Raw genomic sequence first — 18,119 nt, forward strand, 5'->3', positions numbered from 1 at the left:
AAGAAAATGTGATCGATATTAAACTTATGGTTTTTCGTTTGGATTTTTCAGGATTATTTATTTGATGTTAGAATTTTGATTTTAAGATGAAATAATTAAGAGATGCACATTCTGTACTTATGATTTTAAATTGATAACTGTAAGAAAAGAGAAGCTGTATACAATACAATATTTGATTATTTAAATATTTGATTCTTTAATACCCTAGAAATTTGGATTTTTTTAGGATTTATAAATATTGGTTAACTGTTTAAGAGATTGTCGTTTATTAGATTTAGAAATCTTTCTTGTTAGGCATTTGAAATGCTTGAGAGATTTGGATGTGTCAAAATTTGTAATTGTAATTTAAAATGTCTAAGGATGGGGCCAGCGCCGTGGCCAAGTGGTTAAGTTTGTGTGCTCCACTTTGGTGGCCCAGGATTTAGCCAGTTGGGATCCTGGACAAAGACATGGTACCGCTTGTCAGACCATGCTGAGGTGGCGTCCTGCATAGCAGAATCAGAAGGATTTGCAACTAGAATATACAATTGTGTACCGGGGGGCTGTGGGGAGAAGAAGAAGGAGGGAAAAAAAACACACTGACAACAGATGTTAGGGCAGGTGGCAATCTTTAAAATGTCTAAGGAAATTGAATTAATCAGGTTTATAAATGGCACAGAATGTTTAGGGGAAATTAATCGGTCAAACATAAGTTAATTGAGTATTGATCAAAGAACAAGGGAGAACTGCAGGTTTTTTATTTTAACAAAAATACTAGATTTGTATGTGCATTTATTAGATGAAATTTCTCTTTGAAGATTTAAGAAGAATTAATTTAAATTGTAAGTTTAATAAATTGAATGCAAATTAAAATATGTTCCACTGTAAGCATTCTTTTTTGTATATGCACAATTTGTTTTTTCCTGGACATTAAGAAATCGTTGATTTGTGTGCAGTCGGGGAACACCTTCAGTAGGAACTCACTTTAGTCCAGCACTGGCATCAATATGTAAGTACTTTCCTAAAACATTAAACTTTATTTTGAAATAATCTGAAATAATAAGAACTGCCCTCCTCAACGCATCACATCGGAAGGCACATGACATCCAGGACATTACTGGTGATGTCAATCATGACCACGTAGTTAAAGGAGTTTTGCCAGGTTTCTCCACTGTAAAGTTACTGTTTTTTGCCTTTCAATATTCTAGTCTAAGTCCAGCCTAGACCCAAAGGAAGGGGCTGGGTGTTAAGCTTCTCCTCCTGGAGGGTGACTTATCTACACATATACTTGGAATTATTCTGTAAGGAAGATTTGTCTCTTCTCTTCCAATTATTTATTAATCTCTCAAAAATTCCAATCTCTAAAATGACCTGTCCTTTGTTCCTAAAAGGGTTGCTAAGAGGATCCACAATAGATATGAGTAGATGGGAAGTTTTATGAAAACTGCAAAGTTTTAAGCAATTGTATTCCCTCAGGTATAATTTTGAGGTTAAGCTTTAAAGTATATATTTAAAAATAGGAGTAAATTTTATCTAACTGTGTTAATGTCCTGAATATCACCTTGAATTATTTTTGCTTCCTTGAGATGCCACAAACAGCAAACTTTTCAAGGATAAAATGCAGATTTTGGATCATCTGTTGGATGACACTGGCCTTCAAAGGCTCACGCTGCATAGTGGTTATCTGTGACTGCATTACGTTATCCGAGGCTGTGCTGCGCAGTTTAGGACATAAAGTATGTATAAGGAAAAGCCGCACAACGTAACACAACATTCCAAACTTCCCATTGAAATCATAACATCACCTTTGTTATAGTTGTCTTTTGACAATTTGATACCAGGAAAAATTTATACAATATTTTATTTAGGGGCCAGCCTGGTGGCGCAGCGGTTAAGTTCCCACGTTCTACTTCTCGGAGGCCTGAGGTTCGCCGGTTCGGATCCCGGGTGCAGACATGGCACCGCTTGGCATGCCATGCTGTGGAAGGTGTCCCACGTATAAAGTAGAGGAAGATGAGCACGATGTTAGCTCAGGGCCAGTCTTCCTCAGCAAAAAGAGGAGGACTGGCAGTAGTTAGCTCAATCTTCCTCAAAAAAAAATTTTTTTATTTAAAATTTAAAATATTTTTGTAACTTCAATGAAATCCAAATGATAGTTTCAGCAGAGATCCCTAGTGTAAGACTTGTGATCTAAATTCAAAGGCTCTCATGTCTAAATCACAGTTAAATTATTAATCTCATTTTCATATGATACGTTCACTTGTCAGACTCAGCAGGCTGGCAATTACTGAGTGCAATAGGCTTCCAGTTATTAAATAATCAAATGCTAAACGTCAAATGATTGAATATGGGCTCATTTAAAGGAGACGGAAAACAGTCAGCTTTGCTCTCGTCCGGATCAGCAGACAGCACAACCTTGTTTTTATAGGACCTTTTAAATGCCTAACATTTTCCTTGTATCATCTCTAACCTAGAAATATGAGTTTTTTTCACCTCCTAATCTTCTCAGTCAGAAAAGTTGTCTTAATTTGGAGGGAAAAAAAGATGTTTTCTAGACTTTAATAAAATTAGGTCTTTTGTGTTTTAGAAACCTCCGTGTTTTCTTGGAACAACCTAAAATTTAAAAATGAAATAGTGTTCCATTATAATTGGGAAACAGCAGGTGGTAGGAGGGAAAATATGAATTATTTTTGTATCATAAATTTAGCCAGTGGCCGGCCCCGTGGCCAAGTGGTTAAGTTCACACGCTCCGCTTCAGAGACCCAGGGTTTCGCTGGTTTGGATCCTCGGCGCGGACATGACACTGCTCATCAGGCCACGTTGAGGCAGCGTCCCACATGCCACAACTAGAAGGACCCACAACTAGAATATACAACTATGGACTGGGGGGATTTGGGGAGAAAAAGCAGAAAAAAAAAATGAAGATTGGCAACAGTTGTTAGCTCAGGTGCCAATCTTTAAAAAAAAAACATACTTCTTAAAAAAAAAAGTAGCCATTCACAATTTTATGAATACATCTCCTTCAGTTCCTTCTAAAATAATCCTAATTATAGATGTTAACATTTCTTTTTTGTGAGGCAGATTAGCACTAAACTAACATCTGCTGCCAATCCTCCTCTTTTTGCTGAGGAAGACTGGTCCTTAGCTAACACCTGTGCCCATCTTCCTCTACTTTACATGCGGAACGCCTGCCAGAGTATGGCTTGATAAGCAGAGCGTAGGTCCAAACCCGGGATCTGAACTGGCAAACCCTGGGCCGCCAAAGCAGAATGTGCAAACTTAACCGCTGCACCACCGGGCCAGCCCCAGATACTAACATTTCTTGAGTGCTTATTTTATTTAGCACTAAGAGCTGTGCTAAACACTTTACGCTCGTTATCGCATTTAATCTTTACAATGTCCTTGAGGTAAGCACTTTTATTTTCCCATTTTACATACGAGGACATTAATTTTTATAGAAGTTATATAGTTAGTAAGGGATCAAGAAGGAATAGATGAGAAATCCTATGCTCATAGCCATTAATTATTTTATTCTCCTAAAATAGTTAAATAATCAGAGCTCCTGATGTGAAATTTGTGAGAGTAGATGGATTTTTTCCGACAGTTCATAAAGTCCATGTTCTTTGTCTCATAGCGTTTTTCTCATCCTCAAGGCGTTTCGTCATTTCATGCTTCTACTTCAATGCTTTACACAACATTACGCACACCATATGTACTCACACCACAGTGTTACTTTTCCTGGTTTATTAAAATTTCAGTGGGCGGACTCATTGAAGCAAATTTGATAAGTCTCTGATTAAGTTTTACCTTAACCGTTTATTTTGACAATTTCAAAACTAGAAGAACATTGAAAGAATAGTAAAATGAGAACCCGTCCCGGCTCACCTATATTTGTCTATTGTTCACATGTTGCGACATTTCCTTTCTCTCTCATTCTTTTTCTCTCTCCCGACACACACATGGAGATACACGTCAAGGTATGTACGTATATACACACATACACACACACATTAATGCTGAACCATTAAAAGTTCATTGCAGATTTTAATATTAGGTACTAATAAATAAATTGGAGAAGTATTTTTTTAAATGAGCTTTCGTCTATAAATGGTTCAATCCAGTTAACATTTCTAAAGTCAACACTTTGACTCATATCATGTTTTCGATAACCACTATTTATCAGAAGAAAATGAGTTTTTCTTTATTCAACTTAAATTTTTGGTATTTTCCGTTTGTCTTCTTTGATGATGTCTTTCAAGGAGTTGGCTAATTTTGCTGAAATTGTATCTTTTTTAAAAAGTCAATTTTATTGAAGTGTAATCTATGTACAGTAAGCTGTATTACCTTAAAGTGTACAATTTGATATATTTTGACAGACATATACACCTGAAAACCACGCCACAATCAAGACACAGAGCTGTCTGATCACTCGCCAGTGCTTCCTCAGGCCCTTTGTGGTCTATCCATCCCTTTGCCCTGGGCTCAGGCCACCACTTATCTGCGTTTCTGTCACTATAGATTAGTTTGCATTTCTTAGAATCTTATATAAATGTAATCATTCAGTATGGACTTTTTTGTGCCTGGCTTCTTACATGCAGCACGGTGACACTGAGATTCATCTATGGTGTTGAGCATATAGTAGTCTCTCCTTTGTACTGTTGTATGGATATACCACACTTGTGTATCCATTCACTGATTGATGAACGTTTAAATTGTTTCCAGTTTTTGGCTATTGTGAATAAATCAGCTCTGAACACTCTGTACAAGACTGTGTTTTCGGATTAAATACCTAAGGGTGGGAGGGTTAAGTAGTACAGTGGATGTATTTTTAATATTTTAAGAAACTTTGAAACAACTTTCCAAAGTGACTGTACCATTTTACATCCTCACCAGCAATGTCTGAGAATTCTAGTCGCTCTACATGCTCTCCAGCACTTGGTATTGTCAGCCTGCTAATTTTAGCCATCCTAATACGTGTGTGGTGTTATCTCCTTGTCGATTTAAACTGTATTTCCTTAACACTAATGACGTTGAGAATCTTACTATGTGCTAATTGGTCAATCATCTTCTCTTGCAAGGTGTCTTCTCAAATCTTTTGTCCAACGTTCATTGAGTCATTTCTCTTATGGTCACAGCACGTATTGTGCATGTGTTCAGTCCTTTTAAATATAACAAGACGTATTTTCCATCACATGCTGTAGCTTTATAAATGAAACGTGTGTATCCTGCAGTTGTTGTGTATAATAATCTATAAATACCAATGACGTCAAGGTCATTGATAGTATTGTTCAGTTCATCTATGTCTTAACGGCTATTTTTAGCTAGTTGTCTAGTGGTTGCTGAAAGAAGAGTTAAAATCTCCAGCAAAGATTGCAGAACTATTTCCTCCTTTAATTATGTCAATATTTGTTTCACATAATCTGATGCTCTCATTATTGTATACTTTCATGATTGCTTTGTGTTTCTGATGAATTGATCTTCTTTATCACTACGAAATGACCTTGACTTCAGGTAGTAATCATTATCATGAAGCCTATTTTATCTGATGTTAATATCATATTTCCAGCCTTCTTATGCTCATGACAGATCTTTTTTCTTTGTTTACTGTCAACTATCTTTGTTTTTATATTTAAAGTACATCTCTTGTAAACAGAATATACTTGGGTATTGCTTTCATATCTATTGTGAAAATCTTCACCTTTGAACCAGACTGTTTCATCCATTAATATAGTTATTGATGTAGATTTAGGCCTACCATCTTGGCGTTTGTAAAATGCATTATCCATCAACCTAGGATTGGGTAGTTATAATTGTCATACATGTTACATCTGCATTACAAATCTCAAAATGCAATGCTATAATTTTTGCCTCAAATGGTTATACATTTTTTCTAAAATTAAGAAGAAAAAAAATCCTTTTATTTTATCTGGATAGTTATCATTTCCAATGCTGTTCATTTCTTCTTGAAAAACATTTCCCTTCAACCTGAAAACTTCCTTTGCATTTCTAGTCATGTAGGTTTGCTGGCAACAAATCCTCTTATCGAAAGTTTTTTTTTCTGCTTTTGTACTCGAAGAATGTTTTCACTGGAACTAGAATTTTAAGTTAACTGGATTTTTAAAAATTTTTTATTTTTAGCCTTTAAAAAATTTCCCCCCCCCCCACTGTCTTTTGGCCTACATGGTTTCCAACAAGAAATCCACGGTTTTGAATCATCGTTTCCCTGTTTGTAAAATGTTGTTTACTCTGGCTGCTTCCAAGACTTTCTTTTTATCTTTGTTTTCGGGAGTTTGAGTATAATATTCAGGAGTTTGAGTGTAATAAGACAAGTTGACATGGTAAGTAAGCATAGAGGCTAAACAAATCTTGTGTATCTAAATTCTACTTACAAATAAATGTATTGGTTAAGCTCTACAAGAAATGAATAATTCATATTATGGAAATGATAATATTTTACAATATACTAGAATGAAATCATGAGAAATCTGTTTCTTTAACTGAAATTTTAGGAATCTTGAGAAATTGTCATCCTTTTCTTTAATTCTACATATACTAGAATGCTGTTCTGATTCTATTACAGAAAAATTTAATTAAAGATACTATCCAAGGTGGGGATTGTGTGTGTGTGTGTGTGTGTGTGTGTGTGTGTATGTGTGGTTTGTGTCTTGGCAGCGGTGGCTGGCAAATGAACTACCAACTTGACATTAAAATAAAGTGATTTCACTTATAAGGCATCTTGCAAAGTTATGGGTTAAGACCTAGTGAAATAACAAAACGTTAGTGACATTTAATATCATGATATACATCAGTATTAAGAATTATATAGGTAAAAATAAGAAATAAAATATGATTAAAAATATTATAGCTGTCCAGGTGAATTTTTTTTTTAAAGATTGGCACCTGACCTAACATGTTGCCAATCTTCTCTCTCTCTTTTTTCTTCTTCTTCCCAAAGCCCCCAGGACATAGCTGTATATTCTAGTTGTAGGTCCTTCTGGCTCTGCCGTGTGGGATGCTGCTTCAGCATGGCTTGATGAATGGTGTTGGGCCCACTCCCAGGATCCGTACAGGTGAAACCCTGGGGCACTGAAGCAGAGTGTGCTAACTCCACCACTTGGCCATGGAGCCGGCCCCTTAAAGTGAATATTTTAATTGAGAATTTTCAGAAATGTTTATTGTGATAAGATTTCAGTTCTATTTAACAGTAATTAATGATGTATATCACATTTCCACCTAGATTGCAGCTCATATCACCATTTTTGTCTTCCAACACACTTTCAGATTTAAAAAAAGGAACTACTTTGTTGAAATCTACAGGTTGCCAAGAACAGATTCATATCATATATGATTTCAAAGGTTCTATATGATTACTGCATGCATACTTAAAAAGCACAGATCAAAAACCATTTTTCACTTTCTACTTAAAAATATTTATATCTCTAGCTATGTAGCAGGTTTTTTGGGGGTGTTAATTACATATTTCTACTGAAAGATGAAAAGAATAACAGACTTCCTACTGTGTTTCATAGCATTAACAAACTGAATATTGTTCTTCTCAATTACAACGTGATAGTGTACAATAAACTTTTAATAAGGCTCAAGTTCAAGCAAAGACCTAGGGCAAGATATAAACCAGCCAGCAACACATTACTTTTATGTAATGTTTGGAAACAGCCTACAAGTATTTTCCTTATTTTTATTTTTCTCTCCACTCCTGTCCATTAATAACAACAACAACAAAAAAATCTGTGTGTGTGTGTATATGTGTGTGTGTGTGTAAGTAAAGAGCAGGATTGATACAAAAGAGGAGATCTGAAGGCACAATGCCTCATTTCTACTAAGAGACACAATGAGCACGTCTAAAGAGATACTGCCTCTGCCTCATCCTACACTTTTAGACGAAACAAAACTGTGAGTGAAAGAGAGTCGGATTCAGCTGAGAAGGGCAAAAAGCCTCTTTTGTTCTGTCACTGTCCTGCTGGAAATCATACTTGTCAACATTTCCGGTCCAATTAGACCTTTCAAACATGAATCAAATGATTTAGCGGTTACTTAGTGTGTCTACCGGGCTCCGTCTGGGAGATAAGCAATGATCTGGGTCACGAATGGTCTAGGTTCTACACTGAGCTCCGTACATGCTCCAGCTTAATCTTTCGAAGCAGAAGCTCTGCTCTAGAAGGTCTAATCTTATTACTGTCCACAAAAAGTCCTGTTAATTCCTACCTCTGAGCCTTCCCCTGTTTTCTCAGTCTACTCACACTTAACCCATTTCCCAAGGTGAGCTCACTCTCCCTCTCCTCAGAGCTAGTATCGATTGTTCGAGTCCATGCTGTTTCCCATTTGTAAAGCATTTTAGAGAGGCTTACTTACCAAGATAATAAAACTGAGAGTGAAACTGAGGAAACTATAAAATTCACTTTACTTGAAGTCTGGAGAGTGGTGGAAATTGAGAACTATAAAAGAAGGGAAGCAACTGTGCCAGCCACCTCCCCTTCCCTCATCCTCACTCAGAGGTAAGGACTATTCCCATTTGACTGACTCGTGTGTTTCTCTTTGAGCTGCTCACACATTTGAGTGCCTCCTCTCTATGCTGTATGGAGAGTACAGCTGGGAGCTTGAACTTCAGAGTCAGACTTGGCGTCTGTTCCGGGCACTATTCTCACCAGCTGGAGTCCTGGATAGGCAACTTAGATTCTCTAAACCTCAGGTTCCTTATTGGGAAAGTGGGAATAATAACAGTGCCCTCCACATATTTGTTGTCAATAATGTATATAAAGAGCCTGGTATATGGAAATAACTTAATAATCATTACTTTTTATGTTAAAATTAATACTTTCTTAAATAATTTGTCACACAATTAAAAAATCCTTCATCTATATTTTTGGAATGGTTTTCCAGTATTATACATCAGTGGACTCCCAATCAATATTTAGTAAATTCAAAGGAAAAAGGAAGGGAATGAGAAATTTCATTATCTACTATATAGTCAGGAACTGGGATAGATAATTTAGGCACATTATCTCATTTAATCCTTACAACATACTATGTGGTAGGTAACATTATTTTATTTTCTTTTAATACAAATGAAAAAATCAGCTTGGAGTCATAATGTAATTTGACCATGTCCTAGAATTTATAAATGGAAAAACTATGGTTACTTTATAGCAATTTTAACTCATTCCAAATCTTTTATTTCTTTCTACTCTAGCAATTTGCTTTTCTATTTTAAATGAAATCTATAGACTAACCTCAACAAAAAATGATGCTTGCTAAATAACTTTGTAGACATATATTTAATATTACTAAACCTAGAATTACCTTTTGAAACTTTGATTTCTTTTATTTTATTGTGGTTAAAAACACATAACATAAAATTTGCCCTATTAGCCATTTTTAAGTGCACAGTATAGTGCACATTGTTGTGCAATGGATCTCTAGAACTTTTTCTTCTTGCAAAACTGAAACTCTGTACCCCTTAAATAACAACTATATTTTTCCCCTTCTGGCAACCAACATTCTACTCTTGATTTCTAAGAGTTTGACTACTTGAGATGTATCATATAAGTGGAATCATGTAGTATTTCTCTTTTCTGACTGGCTCATGTTACTCAGCGTACTGTCCTTAAGATTCATCCATGTTGTAGCATATGACAGGATTTCCTTCTTTTTTACTGCTGAATACTATTCCTTTGTATGTATATACCACATTTTCTTTATCCATTAAATCATCCATTGACCGGTAGGTTGTTCTAACTCTTGGCTATTGTGAATAATGCTTTAATGAATTTAATGAATAATGAATGGTATCTTGAATCTCTTCAAGATCCTGTTTTCAATTCTTTTGGATGAATACCAAGAAGTAAGATTGCAGGATCATATGGTAGTTCTATTTTTAGTTTATAGAGTAACCTCCATACTGTTTTCCATAGTGGTTGCATCACTTCATACTCTCACCGTCAGTGCATAAAGCTTCCAATTTCTCTACGTCCTCACCGACACTTTCTTAATGATTTTAAAATTAAAAACCTGGGGCTGGCCCATGCCAGAGTGGTTAAGTTTACGTGCTCTGCCTCAGCGGCCCTGGGTTTCACCGGTTTGGATACTGGGTGCGGACACAGCACCACTCATCAGGCCATGTTGAGGTGGCGTCCCACATGCCACAACTAGAAGGACCCACAACTAAAAGATACAACTATGTACTGGGGGGATTCGGGGAGAAAAAGCAAAAAAAACAAAGAAGCTTGGCAATAGTTGTTAGCTCAGGTGCCAATCTTAAAAAATAAAATTAGAAACCTAATGATTAGTGACATTGAGCATCTTTTCATATGCTTTTTGGCCATGTGTGTATCTTGGGAAAATGCTTATTTAAATCCTTTGCCCATTTTTAAATAAGGTTATTTGTTTTTCTTTCTATTGAGTTGTAGGAGTTGTCCCACGTATGTGGTGACAGTCAAGTAATATTGTACAACTGAAATCTCACATTGATGTAAACTATTATGAACTAAATTAAAAAAAGAAGAAACAAAAAAAAACCCAGAAAACAATACAAACAAAATAATATATTTTGGTTATAAACCCTTTACCAAATATATAGTTTGCAAATGTTTTCTCCCATTCCATAGGCTGTCTTTTTAGTCTGCTGGTAGTTTCCCTTGCTGTATAGAAGTTTTTAAGTTTGATACAGTCCCATTTGTCTACTTTTGCTTTTATTACCTGTGCTGTTGCTCTCACATTGAAGAAATCATTGCCAATCCAATGTAATGCAGCTTTTCACCTGCGTTTTCTTCTGGGAGCTATAACTTCAGCTTTTATATTTAGGTCTTTAATCCATTTTGAGTTAATTTTTGTATAGAGTAAAAGGTAAAGGTCCAACTTCATTCTTTGTATGTGGACCTCTAGTTTTCCCAGTACGTTTGTTGAAGAGACATCCTTTCCCCATTGTGTGGCCTTGGCACCCTTGTTGAAAATCATTTCACCATGTTGGAAGGCTTATTTCTGGGTCCTCCATTCTGTTTCAATGATCTATATGTGTGTCTTTATGCCAGTACCGTACTGTTCTGGTTAATGTAGCTTTGTAATATCCTTTGAAATCAGGGAGTTTGAGGCTTCCAGCTTTGTTTACCTTTCTCAAGATTCTTTTTGGCTATTCGAAGTCTTTAAAATTCCATATGAATTGTAGGAGTTGTTTCTATTTCTGAAAAACATGCCACTGGGATTTCGATAAGGACTGCGTTGAATCTTGCTTTGGGTAGTGTGGAGATTTTAATAACATTAAGTCTTCCAATCCACAAACATGAGATGTTTTTCCACTTATTTGTGTCTTTAATTTCTTTCAGCAACATTCTATAGCTTTCAGTGTTCAAGTCTTTTACTTCTTTAGTTAAGCTTATTCCTAAATATTTTATATTCTTTTTGGTGCTATTGCAAATGAGATTGTTTTCTTAATTTCCTTTACAGATTATTTGTTGTTAGTGCATAGAAGCTGAGTGGATTTTTGTATATTGACTTTGTATGTGCAACTTTACTGATTTTGTTTATTAGTTCTAATAGTCTCATGTGGAATCTTTAGGGTTTTCCAAAAGAAGATCATGCCATCTGCAAACAAAAGTAATTTTATGTCATCCTTTCTGATTTGAATACCTTTGTCTTACCTAATTGCTCTGGCCAGGATTTCCAGTATTATGTTTAATAGAAGTGGCTTTGTTCCTGACCTTAGAGGAAATGCTTTCAGTGTTTCACTGTTGAGTATGATGTTATCCATGGGCTTTTCATATATAGCCTTTATTTTATATATAGCCTTTATTATGTTGAGACAATTTCCTTCAATTCCTAATTTGTTGAGTCTTTTTGTTTTATCATGAAAAGATGCTACATTTTGTCAAATGATTTTTCTGCATCAGATGAGATGATCATGTGGTTTCTGTCCTTTGTTTTGTTAATTTGGTGTATTACATTGATTGATTTTCATATATTGAAACATCCTTGCATTCCAGGAATAAATCCCATTTGGTTATGGTGTATGATCCTTTTAACGTGCTGTTGAATTCAGTTTGCTACTATTTTTTTTTTGAGGATTTTTGCATCAATATTCATCAGGGATATTGATTTGCAGTTTTCTTCTCTTGTGATATGGTTGTCTGGTTTTGGTATCAGGGTAATGCTGGCCTCATATAAAGAATTTGAAAGTGTTTCCTCCTCTTCATTTTTGGGAAGAATTAGAGAAGGACAGGTGTTAATTCTTCTTTAAGTATTTGGTAGATTTCTCCAGCGAAGTCATCTGGTCTTGGGCTTTTCTTTATTGAGAGGTTTGTGACTACTGACTCAATCCCCTTACTAGTTATAGGTTTGTCCTGATTTTCTATTTCTTTATGTTTTAGTCATGGTAGGTTGTATGTTTCTAGGACTTATCCATTTCTTCTGGGTTAACTGATATTTTGGTGTATAATTCTTCACAGTAGCCTTTTATAATCCTTTCTTTAAAAATTTGCTTTATTGAGGTTTCATTTGTTTGAAACATTATATAAATTTTAGGTGTACATCATTATACTTTGAATTCTGTATAGACTGCATCATGTTCACCAACAAAAGTCCAGCTTCCATCCATTCAAAAACAGCAGAATACACATTCCTCTAAAGTACACATGGAATGTTCTCGAAGATAGACCATGTGTTGTGAAACAAAACAAGCCTCAATAAATTTAAGAAGATTGAAATCATATCAAGCATCTTTAATGACCACAATGTTGTGAAACTAGAAATTAACTACAAGAAGAAAGCTAGAGGGGCCGGCTCCATGGCTGAGTGGTTAAGTTCGCGCGCTCCGCTGTGGCGGCCCAGGGTTCAGATCCTGGGCGCCGACAGGGCACCACTCGTCAGGCCATGTTGAGGCAGCGTCCCACATCTCACAACTAGAAGGACCTGCAACTAAGATATACAACTGTGTACGGGGGGGTTTGGGGAGATAAAGCAGAAAAAAAAAAAAAGATTGGCAACAGCTGTTAGCCCAGGTGCCAATAAAAAAAAAAAAAAGAAGAAAGCTAGAAAAGCCACAAATATGTGGAGACTAAACAGCATGTTACTGAACAACTATTGAATCAAAGAAATCCAAGGAGAAATCAAAAAATACCTGGAGACAAATGAAAATGAAAAACCACCTACCAAACCTTGTGGGATGCAGCAAAAGTGGTACTAAGAGGGAATTATATAGCAAAACAGGCCTACCTAAAGAAACAAGAAAAATCTCAAATAAACAATCTAAAATTATACCTAAAATAACTAGAAAAAAAAAATGAAGCCCAAAGTCAGCAGAAGGAAGGAAATAATAAAAATCAGAGTGGAAATAGATGAAATTGAGACTAAAAAGACAACAGAAAAGATTAATGAAACTAAGAGCTGGTTCTTTGAAAAGATAAACAAAATTGACAAACCATTAGCCAGACTCACTAAGAAAAAAATAGAGATGGCTCAAATAAACAAAATTAGAAATGAAAAAGGTGAAATTACAACAGAGTCCACAGAAATATGAAGGATTGTAAGAGAATACTGTGAAAAGCTACACCAACAAATTGGATAACCTAGGAGAAATGGGTAAATTCTTAGAATCATGCAACCTCCCAAAACTGAATTGAGAAGAAATAGAGAATCTGAATAGACCAATCACAAGTAAAGAGATTGAAACAGTCATCAAAAACCTCCCAAAAAACAAAAGTCCAGGACCAGATGGCTTCTCTGGAGAATTATAATCCTTTTTATTTCTGTGGCATCAGTTGTCAAGTCTGTTCTTTCATTTATAATTCTTATATTTTGTCTCCTTTTTCTTCTTAGTTAATCTAGCTAAAGGTGTGTCAACTGTGTTGATCTTTTCAAAAAACCAACTCTTAGTTTTGTTTATTTTTTCTATTGTTTTTCTATTCTCCAGGTCATTTATTTTTGCTCTATTCTTTACTACTTCTTCCTTCTGCCAACTTGGGCTTACTTTGTTTTTATTTTTCTAATTCCTTAATGTATAAAATTAGGTGTTTATTTGCATGGCATGTCTTTTTCCATTCTTTCATTTTTAGCCTGTGTGTCATTAAATCTAAAGTGGGTCTTATAGACAGCATATATTTGGATATTGGTTTTCATCTATTTAGCCACTTTATGTCTTTAGATTGTGGAGTTTACTTAATTTACATTTGAGGTAATTATTAATAGGTAAGGATTTACTATTGCCATTTTGTTAATTATTTTCTATATTTCTTGTAGCTATTTTGTCTTTCTTTTCCTCTCTTGCTATCTTCCTTTGTGTTTTTTGTAGTGCAATACTTTATTCCTTTCATGTATCTTGTATAGGTATTTTCTTTGTGGTTACCATGGGGATTACATAAAACATCTTATAGTAACAATATATTCTAAACTAATAACAACTTAACATCAGTTACATACAAAAACTCTACTCCTTTATATCTCCCCTATTTTATGATATCGATATCACAAATTACATATTTTTTATATTTTGTACCCATTAACCTAATAATATAGTTGTAGTTACAGGCATACCTCGTTTTATTGTGCTTCCCTTTGTTGTGCTTCACAGATATTGTGTTTTTTACAAATTGAAGGTTTGTGGCAACCCTGTGTTGGGCAAGTCTATTGGTGCCATTTTTCTAACAGCATTTGCCACTTCGTGTCTCTGTGTCAAATTTTGGTAAGGCATATACATTGTTTTTCTAGACATAATCCTACTTCAACTTAATAGACTACAGCAGAGTGTAAACATAACTTTTATATGCACTGGGAAACCAAAAAATTCATATGACTTGCTTTATTGTGATATTTGCTTTATTGTGGTGGTCTGGCATCAAGCCTGCAAGATCTCTGAGCTACGCCTATATTTTTTTATGTTTTATCTTTTAAGTTCTATACTAGAATTAAAGTGATCTGCACATCACCATTACTGTGTTACAGGATTCTGTATTTGTCTATATGTTTACCTTTCCAGAAAGCTTTGTATTTTTACATGCTTTCATGTTGCTGTTTAGCATCCTTTCATTTTGACCTGAAGGACTCCTTGTGGCATTTCTTGTAAAACAAATCTAGCGATGAACTCACTCAGCTTTTGTTTATCTGGTAAAGTCTTTAGTTCTCCTTCATTTTTAGAGTATGATTTGCTAGATATACTTGTATCTATTATTTCTCTGGTTTACTAATAATTTAAAAAGGCAAGACCCTATGAGGTCCATCAAATGATAGACCAGAATGTTTCTCACAAGTAAATGTGCACTGATGCTCAGTGAGGTAAAGCTAACTCCATATGGAATGCTAGATCCTTAAACACATTTAATTGAACTCTACACTAGTTAAAGTAGAAAATGCTAATAATAAATAAAATCTTTGTTTTCACTTTACAGACACAGCCTTAACACCAGATAGAGGTTTTTCTCTAACTCTCTGGTGAGCCTATCTATTTTGGAGTTGCATTTTATTTACTCCTTACCTAAAATACATACTTTGAGAAATTTCAATCATTTTATGATAATATAGGTAGATAATATTTCACGTACGAAAACAAAATGTAATAAAAACTATCAATATCAAACATCAGTAAGGTTAAAAAAATATTTTAAGAAAAGCTGCTCCCAAGATTTGTGTCACACTAGCGCTTTTCTCTATGTGTATCCTCGTTAGCCAAGTGCTTCTTTGCGTCTTCTTCATTTTCTAAGCAGATCACTTGATGTGTTATCTATCACATGCAAAAGAAAACCACCTGCTGACTCAAATCCCATCAAGAGAAAAAGACTACAGGATTAATCTGATTAGTTCTTCATAATATTTCCTGAATTTATTAAATGTTAATCTGAGCAAAATTCATTTACTGCATTATAAAAAAAAAAACCCAAAAAAACCAAAGTAAAAAGAGCTAGAACAAACAATGAGATCCAACAAGTGTCAGAAACCTCCAAGCGAAAAGCCACGTGGAAACCAATTCATCTTCTACAGAAAGTGTCAGAAACTGTCCATATTTTGCTTGATGAATTGATGTGGCTGATTAATCTGGTAAGATGAGAGGAGAGAGCAAAATGCTAGAGTTAGAGCAAAAACACCAGAGAAGAAAATACCAAATGGAAACGGAACTAATGAGACTTCTAAGACAAACCAGATCATAAACCACAGCAAAATTGTTATATTTACTCTGGCCTGTAGTTTATTCCACTTGTGCAGCAGAACCGCTATTTAGGTATAAGCCTTTATTTAATGATTTAGATAAGAAAAAAGAGCAGCTATAAAATCCACATGTGGAATAGTTTTCTGATGAAACTACAAATGAAGGCCAGTATTATTTTGTACAAAGTGGTACCATTTGAATTCTTTACCATACTGCATTTCCTCCAGTGAGCAGAATTAAAGCACTTAGAGCAACAGGAAGTAGAATTTGACATGGTTTAACCAAAGAAACTCCAAGCAGCATGGAGGAATTGACACATTTTCTTGGATAGTACGTGTCCAGCTTCTCACAGTGAGCCATTTATGCTCCTTGGGCATAAATACTGTCTGCTGGGCACTTAGAGATAGGGTGTAATTGATCTTCTTGGAGTATCTATTTTACTTTGAGGTTTTTGAATAAGTGTTTTCAGTTTTTGCCCCCTTAAAACATTTTGTCCCATATTAGAGCAGATAAAATGAGTTCCATTTTTTTTTTCCATTTTAACTATTCTGGAGATTCTGTGTGGGTGTGTGAGAAGACAGAGAATGTGAGAGACAGAGGGGCTAAGGCAAAATATTTTAATGCGCATTTTAATGAGAAATTAGAAAATTTGGTACCTCTATGTTCTCTAAGAACTGCCACATTCTCATCAAGTGGAAAAATCCTGGTGTATATTTTGCCAGCATCACTGACCCAACAGAAAGTGCTAATGTGCTGCCACCGGTTGAGATGAGCTCAGACAAGGGAATTTCATCTTGTATAAAGGATGCCATGACCTGGTGTTTGAAAAAATACCTTGAGATATTACAAGCTAGTACTATAATTGTTTTTGTTGTATTCTATATTAAAACAACTCTCAAGTGTTCACTTCTTGCAACAATCATATTGAATCAATATTTTGTTTATAAACTGAATTGTCTAAGCTTTCACTTCAAGTTCAACTGGTATTCTTTACAGAAATATCGCTCAGAGTGGGGTGGGGACAAAGAAACTTAGAAAAGTGATGTACGTTCCATACTTTACACTTCAGTAACCCTGCCCCCTGACACACACACACACACATGCATGCACACATGCACACACACTTGCCCTGTGCACACCTCTCCTAACCCAAACATTTCCCCTCCCTTTTGAAATCACTGGCCTAAGAGAAACTCTAGTGAACAAGTGTAAAAAGTCAATCACCCATATTTTACATAAAAACCATAAAAGTCTTTTTTTACAAGTACAGACAGAGAAATCTTGGCTATAAGAAACAAAATAGTAGAAAGCATATGAAACTGGCAAGCACCTTGGTTTTTGAAATGCCCCTCTAGGTCACTTTCTGAATTCCCTTGTAATGCGAAGGTCATACAGCGTTGGAGTAAATCTGGAGATGTCCTGCAGTATAGATGAGGATGTGTTTTAACATGCTCAAAAGACATTTTGAAGCAGCTGGTTGTTTTTATGTTCAAAGTATTTATGATTTTGCTTATGGATGCATTATAACCAAAATTAATTGCCTTGACTCGTCTTTCTCCAGCCAGGCTCTGATTCCAAAGTTATGTTCTGACTAGCAGCTAAATCTTTACCCAACGCATAAACATTCGGACTCTATGTCAGATGGCACTAGCTCAGAACATCTCAGTGCAAAAGATCTGCTTTTGCATTGGAGGGTCTTACTTTGAACATTCTAATCAGGAATAGTGGGCAATTATTTGACACTTCTTCAGGACAATGGATTATTGATTTATTAGAGTTATTTAAAAAATTGTTCTTAGTTCTCATTTTAGTGAGAAACTGCCTGGATTAAGCAAGCTAGGAAAAGAAAATTTAATTGGAAAAATGTTCTTGGTTTACATGATAACGGTAACTAAGTATTGGCATGGATGTGGAGCAAATGACTCTCTCATCCACTACTGGTGACTGTCATCAACTTTCTGGTGAGCCATCTGTCAGCATCAACTGAACCTGAGCA

At 35.3% G+C, this 18,119-nt stretch overlaps 1 protein-coding gene across 2 annotated transcripts in view; it reads right to left on the bottom strand.

Moving 5' to 3' along the window:
* HTR1F (5-hydroxytryptamine receptor 1F) overlaps positions 1-18,119 on the bottom strand; it is a 150,348-nt gene that overhangs the window by 66,188 nt on the left and 66,041 nt on the right. The window contains exons 3-4 of one of the 2 annotated variants that reach the window (XR_011533814.1): positions 16,780-16,938; positions 10,594-16,011 (exon numbers count right to left, since the gene is read on the bottom strand). The exons of the other annotated variant lie outside the window; for it this stretch is intronic. The gene's annotated coding sequence lies outside the window, so the exon portion shown is untranslated. Of the gene's footprint in view, positions 1-10,593; positions 16,012-16,779; positions 16,939-18,119 lie in introns of those variants that run through there. 2 annotated transcript variants of the gene reach the window in all.

The sequence above is a fragment of the Equus przewalskii genome, chromosome 27, assembly GCF_037783145.1.
Source record: "Equus przewalskii isolate Varuska chromosome 27, EquPr2, whole genome shotgun sequence".
Taxonomy (NCBI): domain Eukaryota; kingdom Metazoa; phylum Chordata; class Mammalia; order Perissodactyla; family Equidae; genus Equus; species Equus przewalskii.